The following is a 12,668-nucleotide window of genomic DNA, read 5'->3' on the forward strand; positions in this document are numbered from 1 at the left end:
GTGGAAAGTCATTACATGCAATAAAAATTCAGTGATTGACTAGCTTGCAGTTTCAAATATCTACAGAACCCTGTGTTCACCCACAGGCTCCACTGACAATGTGATTTCTGCACCTTCTTATCAAGCCCCACTACTGCACTATGTGACAGTTGAATCACTGCACATAAAAGAAAAGGGAACATTAATGCAGGGAATGAGAGAAAGGCTAAAAGCAGGATGAACGTATGAATAGAAGCCATAGCATTTGCAGGTCTCCTTGTTTTGGGGGACCTTGGGAATACAGACAGATTAGGATCTGGGGTGACACTGGGCCAAGCCTGAATCATCCCCATGCATTTATCACCTGGTTATACAAATGCTCTTGTTCACTGAAGGATATTCTTCTGGCACCATAAACACTGTGGAATATAGCCTTGAGTCTGTAAAGAAGCAGAAAATACCACTAAGAATCTAAAACAACCATCACAAAGCTCAAGCACTATACCCCAGGAGATTTCAGCCTGTAGGAGAGGATCTTTGGTTCTTACTCTGAGCTTTATCAAGACTAATTTACAAGCGTGGGTGATTTCCCACTCCACCGTGCATTAGAAGTAAATCCCTGCTCAGACATCACCTTCTCTAGGAAATCTCCCTGTGTGAGCCTAGATTCCCTACACAGTTCATTCAGCATCATAATTGGTGAGCACTTCCCACAGGCCAGGTGCTCTCTTTCCCAGTACCTTGAACATCTCATTCTGAATCACGTGGCTTGTCACAAGCTGGTCTCCCTGCCAGACCACTGGCTTCTTGTGGGGCGAAGTTTCCTGCCTTTGCATTTCTATTCTCCTAGTATCTAGCACATAAAATACACATAAAAGATGCTCAATAAGTATGTGCTGAAATGCAGTGTGTGACAGCACACCATAAAGGAGTCAGGGGTCGGGCAGGTAGAGGGTCATACACGGCTGCTTTCCTTGGAGGGATCATTCATTCAACAGATAAGTAGTTCGGGGTTCTTCAATAGAGCCCACCAGAGAGTATCAAGTAAGTCAACCACAACAGTGATTGAGAGCTACAACATTAAAATAATGGAAGAAACTCAGAACGTTTAGTCTGAAGAAGAAAAGAGCTGAGGTGTGAGCGTGGGCCACTGTCAGGAGACGGGAAGCACCCAAGGGAGGAAGGGCTGTACCTGTGGACGCCGAAAGCCAGACAAAACACAGCGACTGGTCAGCCGGGATAGAATCCCCATGGCTCCCGTCTCAACCTGCCCACTCCCTGCAGTCTCTAAGCTGGGGCTCCCTGGACATTGGACTTCCTCCCTCCCCTGATCACCTTCTGGCATCGACGGTCGCACATCAGAGCTCCCCGGCACTGACGCTCGGCCACCCCATCTTCAGCTGCACTCTAGTGACTGCGTGTCCTTTTGATGGATGTCTCAGGTTTCCCCAAAACGACTTCCACAGAGCTCACTCATCGTTTCCTCTCTTCCCTCCCACCGCCCTCACCCCAAGGCTTGTAGGTGTCACAGCATGACACCCTTGGCGTCTGGAAGGAGGGCAGAGGTTTGAGCCTGTCCCAGGCACATCCCTCCTCTGCTTATACCACGGGAAACACTTACGTGGGCACTTCTCGGCAGCTCCTCTCCTGCCCGGAGCCTGGGCCTCATCCTTGACCCTCATCCAAGCCCAACTGCCTTTGCAGCTTTGTCTCGTGTTCCACAACTGCACTGAGTCCCTCCCACGGCCCCTTTGACTCACTGTCTAATCCCTTGGCGATAGGTATGAAGGCATCACTGGCCTATTGGGCTTTTTCCTGTGTTCCCCCGATGTTTCTGACTATTCTAGAAGCTTCAGAACTCGTCTTTTCTCTACCTGCTCATCTCCTTGAGGGAGGCCCCACCTTTTACCTTTGCTTCCTAATGAGCCCTCAAATAGAAACCCACAGCCCACTCCATTTATAGATGGAATCTTCATGACCCACCCCCCCATGATTTTGTGATACACATATTTTTTAATTCTCAAAATACATGTATTCTAATTTAAATAACAAATATATGCTATAACACCTTGGAGGAGGAGGTGCTGTCCTGAGATCCAGAAAACGATGGTTTGTCCCAGCTCCACAAAAGGTTGGGAAGGCTGCGTCCATCCAGCAGAGCTGTTCTTTCCATTCTTTTCTTTACCTGGGGTCGGACTCACTGATTCAGGAGATATTCATACAAGAGGGCACCCCCCAAAAAAAAGTGTTCCTTATTTGGGACTTCTTAAATAAATTATGCTGCATCTATATGATGGACTGCTAGGCAGATATTAAAATAAATGAGGTAGAGCTTTATATGCTGCTATGGGAAAATACCCAAGAATGATGTTTATAATATTATACCTTTTGTAAAAATCATCTCACAAAATTATGGCGTATTCATAAAAATAAATTCTAGAAGGAATTTCAAGGAAATGATGACAGTGGTTACCTTTAGGAAGAGAGACAGGGCTGATAAGCGGGCAGGGGAGACTTCACTCTTCATCTTGTACCTTCCTGTATTATTTGATTTTTCCAACTGGGTACATGTACATGTTCATAACCCCTTTTATGAAACCCTTTAGGCCAGATGTATTTTGGGATTCTAATTTTTCCAATTTAAAAGATCATATGATCTGTCTACCAGATATTACATAAAATCTTCAGCAGAGTCTGGGGCAACATACCCTATTCAAGCTTGTATTTCCTCAGTGAAGTGTATGATTATCCACACTGAGATTTTTTTAAAAGACTATGAATCTCATCATTGGATGAGATCAAGTCAGGTTTCTCCACCACGTTGGTTTTCAGGGCTTTTTGGAATTCATAATTGCAGATAAGGGACTGAGGACATATATTAGCACTATTCGATTTTTCTTATGATAACAGGGTGTGAGCAATGAGATAACGGATGATTTTTTTTCTTTATACTTTGCTATATTCTATTCCTTACTTTTCTCTGCATGCTTTTTACTCCCCAGAAGCAGTTGACAGTAATATGCTCAGAGGAACAAGAACACACACTCACTAGGACAGAGTGGCAATCCCTAAATGACAACTGAGGGCAAAAAGAGCCAGTAATCCAACAAAGGACAAGTAGCTCTAAATTCTGCTGGGTGTTAACAATTTGGGTCAATTTGTTATTGCTTCGCAGGGCAGAAGAAGCAGGGTGAGAGCATTCCCCATTGAATTCAACCTCACAATAGGAAAGAGGGAGATAGGAGAACAGTGCCCAGCAGGCATTCGAACTGTAAGTATTAGTGCAGTGGAAAATGGCAAGAGGACCAAGAGAAAGCTCATGACTAAATTCTAACAATAAAGTGTACGTGTAGGCTTTTCTTTACTTCACAGTTTTCATGGAGTGGCACCTTTGCTATTCACAGGTGGCACACACCTTTTGATGAACCCATTGATCCTGTACGTACTTGAATGAAACTGTCTTTATTTTAGGGACTTTTGGTACTTCATTTGTGACTGCCTCACTGACAAAGATTCATGGACAGATGGCAGGAAGAACAGATTTCTAATTTTATTTCCAGGCTGCTGTTTGATTCATGTCTACACAGATGGGGCTGTACTGGTAGCTCATGATGTAGTTGGATCGGGACAAGGTATTAACACCAAAATGATACGTGTGAGGTTGTTTCAGTTTCACCATCAGCCAAGATTAGACTTCATAAAATATTCCCAGACACTATTATATCACCTGTGGGCTTTCTAATGCAATGACCAGAATTGCCCACAGGTGTCCCTAGGTGCTCATTCTGGATTACCTGTCAATGAGGCAGCTGGGATTTGGGAAGGGGGCTTCACCTCCCTTCTCTAGTGAGAAGGGTTTCACCAAAACTCAGCTCCCCAGGGGCCACTGGCTCCTTCCCTCCTGTAAAGAATCTGTAATTGCTCATGGGCTCCTAAGCCAAGATGCTGGGCTACCACCATTCCCAGACAACTCTTGTACATAATTAGCACCCCAAATTCAGACTTCCTGGTACCAGACAACCTGTTCATTGCCTCATCAATGAGCCCACTTTCTCATGCTCATGCTATCAAAGGGGGACCCATAGTAGAGTTAGGGCCCTTCCTCTAGAATATGGACCCATGCTGCACGCACGGTGGGCCTCTCCATGGGTCGTGAAAGGATGGGGAATCTGTGCTTTCTCTTTGCAAGGACCCCTTTTCCTCAATAAAGACTTTTTTAAACCCATGTCATGTGGCATTGTGGGATTTGTTTTGACCTCTGACACTTGATAGGTTTGGGGTATAGTGAAGCACTGCCTATTTAAAAGTTTTTAAACTCTTAAAAATATTTGGTTGTTATGTGTCCACCTAAACCATAGATTATGAATCTCCTTATCACTTTTCAGAAGAGATAAAAGACTTTTCTATAGGTTTAAACTAGTGTCCTAGAGCACATTCTGTCCACTTGTTTTCCTGTGCAGGTAGCCAGCCATGAATTAAAGATACTGATGTCTTGTATACATCTTGGCGAGATAAATACCATGACTGTGCCCAGCCTTGGTCTCCACTAGTGCAGATGTCAATGGAAAAGCTGTGTGGGTGATGATTTTACTGACACCAAACCTCCTCTTAAACCTCAAACCCCTTTTCCAGAGGAGCCCTCTGCTCTAGTCCAGAAAATTTCTCATGCTGCCTTCCTCATGAGCACTGGACAGAAGGGGGTAAAACACCATCTCATAGTGTTTCTCTGTACCACCTGAAATAGTGGGCACAGGATTATTGTTTAGCAGCGTAAGTTCTATTTTTCCTTAATACATTTTAAGAACACCACCCCAAGACCCTAACTTCACAAAGGCAGGACACACTGCCTTTCTTCCTGAAGCATTATTTGAAGTATAGAATGTAATATGACCCATTCATCCCCAGCCTGGCCACGGGAAACCACAGAAGAAGGGGGCTCAAGAGGAACTCTCAGGTGGAGATAATTGGATCTTGAGCCAGGAGGTTATCTCTTTGAAGGCTTGAAATGTAAATTGGTACCACTCCTGTACCCTTGCCATTTCACTCTCTATGTCCAAGCAAAGCACAGTTATAACAAGCCCCTACACAAAATACTTTCTTACTTGAGAACGATGAACACCCCAGACAGCCCTCTCAGGGGTTCGGAGAGCCAAAGGTCATGGTAGTTAAAAAAGGACAAGTGCAACGTTCCACTTTGAAAGGGTGTGGGCAGAGATCTCCCTGGTTTGGTCCGCCGAACTTGAGTACCAAGGCCAAGAGTAACCTACTCAATACTGGTAACTCTGTAATCATTCGGGTTACAAGGATGTCTTCTTTAATAAGTGTCACTTAGATGACATCAAGCACTGTAGTTACCTAATCTTATTTAGTACTTAAAAGAACCCTTCAAAGTAGGTATTAGGGTGACCATGTCATCCAAACCAAGATACTCTGGAGAGCAAAGGAAGTCATCAATATTAACATAAAGATAAGAAGTGTAACCAAGGGATTGTCCTGGGCAGACCAGGTGTGTGGTCACCTACTGTGAGTATCTCCAGGTCACAGATGAGATCCCTGAGGCATGGAGAGTGTAAGTCTGCTGAGGAGAAGCAGAGCTATTCAAGCCCAGGGATGTCTGACTCCAAAACTCACGTCTTTTCACACCACGCGGCCTTGCTCTTGCCTGATCTAGGAATAGTTCTGGTGCTCGCTGCTCTGGGCAGTGGTTTTCATAGCCTTGCTAAGTATTCAGCAAATCTTAAATGGAACCTTAACAGATCAAGCAAATAAGAACAGAGCTGTTTTGGTAGAACTGGGCGAATGGGGCTCACATCGTCTGGCTTCCCTACAGCCTCCTCCTTTACCTCCTGGGTGACCCTCTAAGCCCCACCATTTCTACAGGGAACACCAGGGCCTGGCCGCCACCTAGATGTGGAGTCAAACCACATGGAAGCTATTTGGGGAAGGACAGAGAATAAAATGGTCGGTGCCACGTGAGAACCTCTGCTGCATTTAGAAGTCCTGACCATTTAATTCTCTGTCACTCTGCTTTTTCCACCTGCAGCATTCCTGCCAGATGCTCATGCAACACCGTGAGCCCATTAGTAGCCAGAATCCTAATGACACCCGGAAGGGGCAGGTGAGCTCCAGGTGTGGCTGAAGCCTGCAGAGCTCCGGTGGGCTGTGTGGCGGAAGCACTTGCCTCATGTTCTACTGCATCCCTCAGGGCTTCCTTCTCCTCCCCTGCCCAGTGCTGCCCCACCTTCAGGAGCAGACTGATCACCTGGGCATCTTGTTAAAATGCAGATTCTGATTCAACAGGTCTTGGGTGGGGCCTTAGAGGCTGCATTTCTCTCAAGCTCCCAGGTCATGCCTATGCTGTTGGACTGCACTTTAAGTAGCAAGAGCTTAGGTGACAGACACAGATCAGCAACACAGATTTTACAGACTAGAAGTATCTGGTTCATATGGACATGTTTTCACATCCGGAGAAGCAGCTCAGAGATGTTAAATGCTGTTCTTGTTTAAACGCAACTTAGTGTGTGTCTGGTTATTAGCAAAAGAAAGTAGAGCTTACACCATCCCGTTCACTTCTGGGAATTTACAGAGAAAAAGCAATACGTTTATAGGAAGTTCTTGCACGAGAAGCTGTTAAGTTTGATCATGTTTTGAAAAACATCTTTGACTAATTTACAAATATGTGCTACTTTCCATATGCACATTTTAAACTTTCATGGGAAAACTGGATAGGTATCCCCTGGGTGGCAGTTCTTGCTCTTCTTCCAGGAATAAAATGTTCATATTACAACATGACCCAGATTTTAAAATTGAGGGAGCAGAGGTTCTGCAAAGCCACATGAGCGCTTAATTAGTGCTGTTTGAAAGGCACTTTGATGTTTCATGGGAAACCCTCAGGGAGCAGTGATGGATGGGACACACTGGCAGCAACATAAGTGATCTACCAAAGTTACCTCTTTTTCACTTTGTTCCTTTGAACTTAAAAATATACTATGCATATTTTAACCATAGCCCATAGCTGTAGCTCCACCCTAGGCCCAGGAATGGGGACAGGAAAATTTTGCTTGGGGTCCCTGCATTTAAACTTCCACCGCAGACATTTACCTTCATCACTTTTACAATTGTTCTTCAAACAGATTCACCAAAACAGTGACTTTGTCTCCTCACCATGCTTGTTGTTCACTCAGCAAATTAATATTCCCAATAATAAGAAGTATGACTGCAAGAAAATGGGCATTTTCCCATGTTTTGCTCCTTTTGTCCAGTTTTATATTTTTCCTTTGAAAACATTTCTCTTTTGCAGGTTAACGAAGCCTTTACTCAAAAGCATTAGTCTTTCTACCACTTGGATATTTTAGGTAAGGGGTATTTAATACTGTCCTAAAATTACTCTCTATTAGAAGAGAAAAGAAGCTTTGAAAAGTCATCTTCATTATTTACATTTTTAATATTATTTATTTTATTTTACTTTCATTGAAAGGAATGTTTCTTTCATTAGGGAGAGGAATGTATTATCATGCTGGGATGGTGGAAATTTTTGAGATAAGTCCCATAATTTCCTACATGTAATGTCTCGTTACACCTAAAACAACCACAGGTTTACAAGCTAGTTGTTGATGGTCCCGTGCATAATGTCAACAGCTTAGGATAGAGGGATTTTTGCAAAGCTTTTTAGTGCTGTCTGGCATGGATTTAGTGCTTATGCTTTTCGGTCTCAATAATTAATAGGATGCAACGTTTGTTGCTTCCTAGTATATCTTGCCCTCCAGAAATATTGCCTTACATTCTGCCTCCTGAGGGTCTCTTGTCAAATGGAGGCTTGATTATAGTAGCTGTGAGTCAAACCATAGATGACCAAAACAGCCCCATACAAATAAAGTTGAACAATGTACTACATCAGACAAGGGAGTTTGCCCAAGCAGGCAACAAGGAGATCCCACTGGAAGCAACAAAAACTAACCCTGCTCTTACCAGATAAGCATATATGGGCACATCTTTCGGGCTTATTGGGAGGGTGGTATGATATCCTGGTGATGGCCATAAAGTCACAACCTACCTCTGGAAGTTGGTTGGGATCCACCCAGAGTGGGGTGCAAGCTCAGGGCGGGGCAAGAGCCTTGTTCCTAGATCTGTCAAGGCCAAGTGAGATGACCTGCCTACGTTTATACTGGAGTCATAGAAACACGGACAAATCTGGAAAGAGCATGGAGTCAGCCCTCTGAAAATCTAATTGTGCCAGAAAGCAAGGGAGCGCTTGAAGAATGATGAGGATAGGTCAAAAGAACACAGAAAGTGTTGAAGAGGTTTTCCCACTGGCCAAAGCTGGTCATGAATTTTTGTTCTTTGTTTCTAAGATCAGTTTTCCTACAGTGTGATCATTTTTATTACTCTTTTTAAGGCACTAACTTGCTATATTTCTCTAAACTTAAGACTTCTACAAGGAGTCCCAAGATACCGTGAGTAGGAGATTGCTTGCTGACCTTTGCTTTTTATAGTCCTCTAATGATCTCATAACATTCTGTGTATTTCTTAAATTTACTCTGCTGTTGGCCTATGACCTGTTTTGCTTTCTCTTGGAAAGTAAACTTAGATGTGAAGCCAAAATATCACCAGAAAACCCTCCCTGCTTTTTTTGCTCTTTTATAGTTGCGGAACAAGAATCATAACAGCTGTAAAAGGAACAGACTACTCAGATTCTATATGACCATCACAGTCTCCTCCCCGTAGGTGGGTCTACACAGGAAGCCAAATCAGAACCAGAAGTTTCCCCAACAAGCACAGAATCAGAAGGGAGGTTGATGAGCTGGCTCTTCAATGCAATCACACAAAGCCAGGCTCGCACATCACCTCACTGGCAGCCTCACTGGCTCTTCAATGCAATCACACAAAGCCAGGCTCGCACATCACCTCACTGGCAGCCAAACCAGGAAATGCCAAACTTGGCCGAGCTTCCCCGCCCACTGCCAGTATTTGGCTCTGTTTTTTTCTTTTCCCCAAGCTCGCAAGGCTTCTCAAACTCCTCTTCTGATTAATGTGTTAACATGGGCACTTCCTGACAGGTATTCTGAAAAATATTGTACAACTTTTTAAATGTATATGTCAAAAGCAACCTGTCTACAAGAAGAATGGTAAAAGAGGAGTTGTCATACTCAGAAAATATTATAATCTGCACTATTCATTTATACAATACTAACATTTATATATGTTATAATATATGTTATAAACTTATAACTATAAACTAATGCCATGAAATACAACAAATGGAAGAATTTGTTATCAAGGGATGAGTAGAGCGAACTGAAATGACTTTAAGGTAAATATGTTTAAATTCCATTCCTCAAAGAAATATACTTATTTTTTTAAATGGGAGGATATGAAAAAGTTGGTGACTATGAATCAAGCATAAGTTCATATAAAAAGAATTAGTAAAATATCCTGACGATGAAAAATATGGTCCTTGGACTTAGAAAACTTGAGACTTAAAAAAAAAAGAAAATTTGAAACTAGACATAACTTTTAAATGAAAATATGTGTAACAGGTTGTCTTTAGCCCCAGGATTAGTGAATAAGTACCATTTACTGAGTGTTTACTTTGTGTAAGACATGTTGTTAACAATTCTTTTTTAATTGAGGTATAGTTGATTGTGTAAGTTTAAGGTATACAATGTGTTGGTTTGATACATTTATATATTGCAATATGATTAGCATTAGCTAACACTTCTATTATATTATTGTATATCTTTTTTTGTGGTGAGAACCACTAAGGTCTACCCTCTTGGCAACTTTGAAGTTTACAATTCAGAATTGTTGATATAATCATTATACTGTGCATTAGATCTCCAGAACTTATCTACTAATTGCAAGTTTATACCGTTAACAACATCTCCCCAATTCCCCACACCCTAATCCCTGGTAACCACCATTCTACTCTCTTTAGAGTATAAGTTGTTATGAGTTTGGCTTTTTTAGATTCCACATATAAGTGAGATCATGCAATATTTGTCTTTCTGTGTCTGGCTTCTCTCACTTAGCATAATATCCTCCAGGTTCACCTACGTTGTTGCAAATGTCCCGATTTCCTTCTTTTTTAAGGCTGAGCAGTGTTTCGGTGTATATATAGACCACATTTTCTTTATCCACTCATCAGTCAATGGATACTTATGTTGTTTCCATATCTTGGCTACTGTAAATAATGCTGCAATGAACATAGGAGTGCAGATATTTCTTCAAGATAGTGATTTCAATTCCTTTGGATAAATACCCAGGAGTGGAATTGTTGGACCATATGGTAGTTCTATTTTTAATTTTCTGGTTTTCCGCAGTGGCTGCACCAATACATTCCCACCAACAGTGCACAAGCGTTCCCTTTTCTCCACATCTCACCAATACTAGTTGTCTTCTGACTTTTTGATGGTAGCCACTCTAACAGGTGTAAAGTGATATCTCATTGTGGTTTTGATTTGCATTTCCCCAGTGATTAGTGATATTGAGCATCTTTCATATACCTGTTGGCCATTTATATGTCTCTTCTGGAAAAATGTCTATTTGGGTCCTTTGCCCATTTTTCAATTGAGTTATTTGGTTTTTTGCTATTGAGTTGTATGAGTTCTTAATATATTTTGGGTATTAACCCCTTATCATATATATGATTTGCAAATATTTTCTCCCATTCCGTAGGTTGCCTTTTCATTTGTTGATTGTTTCCTTTGTTATGCAGAAACTTTTTAGTGTGATGTAGTCCCACGTGTTTACTTTTGCTGTTGTTACCTGTGCTTTTGGTGTCAATTCCAAAAAAATCATTGCTAAGACCAGTGTTAGGAAGCTTTCCCCCTATGTTTTCTTCTGGGAGTTTTATGGTTTCAGGTCTTATATGTACATAATTTCATATCCTGCCTTTTTTTCCCATTTGATATGTTTTTATCATACCTATTTGCCACATTATTACATCATCTTCATAACTATTATTTTTAATGACTATGATATTAAGGCTGATTATGGTGAAAATTTGTAACTTTAATTTTATAGGGAGATGGAGTAGTATAGGTATTTATAAACCTTAAAAATTCTATTAGATTACATATCAAAAATTTTATAATGAGTGACATCAGCAGCACGGTGTCATGAGTCGTTCCTTTTTTCTCTCCCTGTTGATTTACAACTAACTAATCGGACATACATAAGCAAAAAAAAAAAAAAGCACCCTGCAAGGCATAACAGGACACCTGTGAGATCCATCCCTCTGTGCATCTGAAAGAAGGTGGATTGGACCCTAGAGGAACTGGCAAAGAGAGGGAATTGGAGGCAGAGCTGGTGGCGGCAGAGAAGGCTGCGAGCCAGCACGACTTTTCTAGCAGAGGAGGTGGAGGGTGAAGGCAGTGGGGGGCAGGGAGCGGGGCCTGCCCAGCCATATGTTGAGCTGTAGGGATCAGTTGCTCTGTTGCTCTCTCTCAGGAGAGGCCAGAGTGACGGGGGAGAGGAAAAGGAAAGGGAAGCGGGCAAAGAGAACTGAAGGAAAACGTCTCCCGCTGTCTGCCTCAGGTGGCAAGAGCACTGCCCAAGGACCTCTGCGACTCCTCTACTGGAGGACCTCCCTATCAGGCATGGGTACACTCAAAGCCCCAAGTGCTAACTGGCTCACTGGCTCTGCCATCACCTTTTGCTTTTTTTTTTTTTTTAAATACACTGCCCAATCTCAGCAATTAATTAGCGCTGGTAAGAGAAACCAAAAACTTGTGCTATAGCACCACCTTCTGGAAAATAAAAGGAATGCTCTTAACTACCAGTCTGTAGAACGGTTAGAATCAAAATAAAGCCTTGCCTAAATGAGAAATTTGCTACTTCAAATGCAGCGACAGAGGTACTTTTCACCAAACACCGTGAAAAATCATGGTAATATGGTATCACAAAAATAAAGTGACAATTTTCTAGCAAAGACATGGAATATTGGGATCTAACTGATAAAGAAATTAAAACAGCAGTTATGAAGAAATTCAATGAGCTACAAGAAAATTCAGGAAGACGATACAATGATCTCAGGCATAAAATTAATGAACAGAAGGACTACTTTACCAAAGAGGTTGAAAATCTGAAAAAGAACCAAACAGAAATTCTGGAACTCAATAAATGAGATGAAGAATGCATTACAATACATTGGAAATAGAGCAGATCATATGGAAGAAAGAATTAGTGAGCTCAAAGATAGAAATATAGAAATGATTCAAGTGGAAGAGGAGAGAGAACTAAGATTTTTAAAGAGTGAAGAAAACTTATGAGAACTATCTGACTACATTAGAAAATCCAGCATAAGAATAATGGGCATCCCAGAAGGAGAAGAAAGAGACAAGGGAGGAAAAAACATATTTAAAGAAATAATAGCTGAGAGCTTCCAAAACTGGGGAAGGAACTAAACATACAAATCTACATAGCTATAGAACATCTTATTTTTGCAACACAAAAAGACCTTCCCCAAGAGACATTATATTAAAATTGTCAAAAGTCAATGGTAAAGAATTTTAAAGGCAGCCAGGGGAAAAAAGCAGTAACCTACAAATGTATCCCCATTAAGCTATCAGCAGATTTCTCAGCAGAAATTCTATAGGCCAGAGAGAGTGGAATGAAATATTCAAAATAGTGAAAGATAAAAATTATCAGCCACGAATACTCTCTGGCAAAGTTATCCTTCAGATATGAAA

At 41.7% G+C, this 12,668-nt stretch overlaps 1 long non-coding RNA gene across 1 annotated transcript in view; it reads right to left on the reverse strand.

The window, feature by feature from the left end:
* LOC309663427 overlaps window positions 1–8,830 on the reverse strand; it is a 28,658-nt gene extending 19,828 nt beyond the window's left edge. The window contains exons 1-2 of the long non-coding RNA XR_014265262.1: window positions 1,315–8,830; window positions 344–419 (exon numbers count right to left, since the gene is read on the reverse strand). This is a non-coding gene — a long non-coding RNA (uncharacterized lncRNA). The remainder of the gene's footprint in view (window positions 1–343; window positions 420–1,314) is intronic.
* Window positions 8,831–12,668: the final 3,838 nt, after the last annotated feature.

The sequence above is a fragment of the Balaenoptera physalus genome, assembly GCF_965194825.1.
Source record: "Balaenoptera physalus genome assembly, chromosome: 6".
Classification (NCBI taxonomy): Eukaryota; Metazoa; Chordata; class Mammalia; order Artiodactyla; family Balaenopteridae; genus Balaenoptera; species Balaenoptera physalus.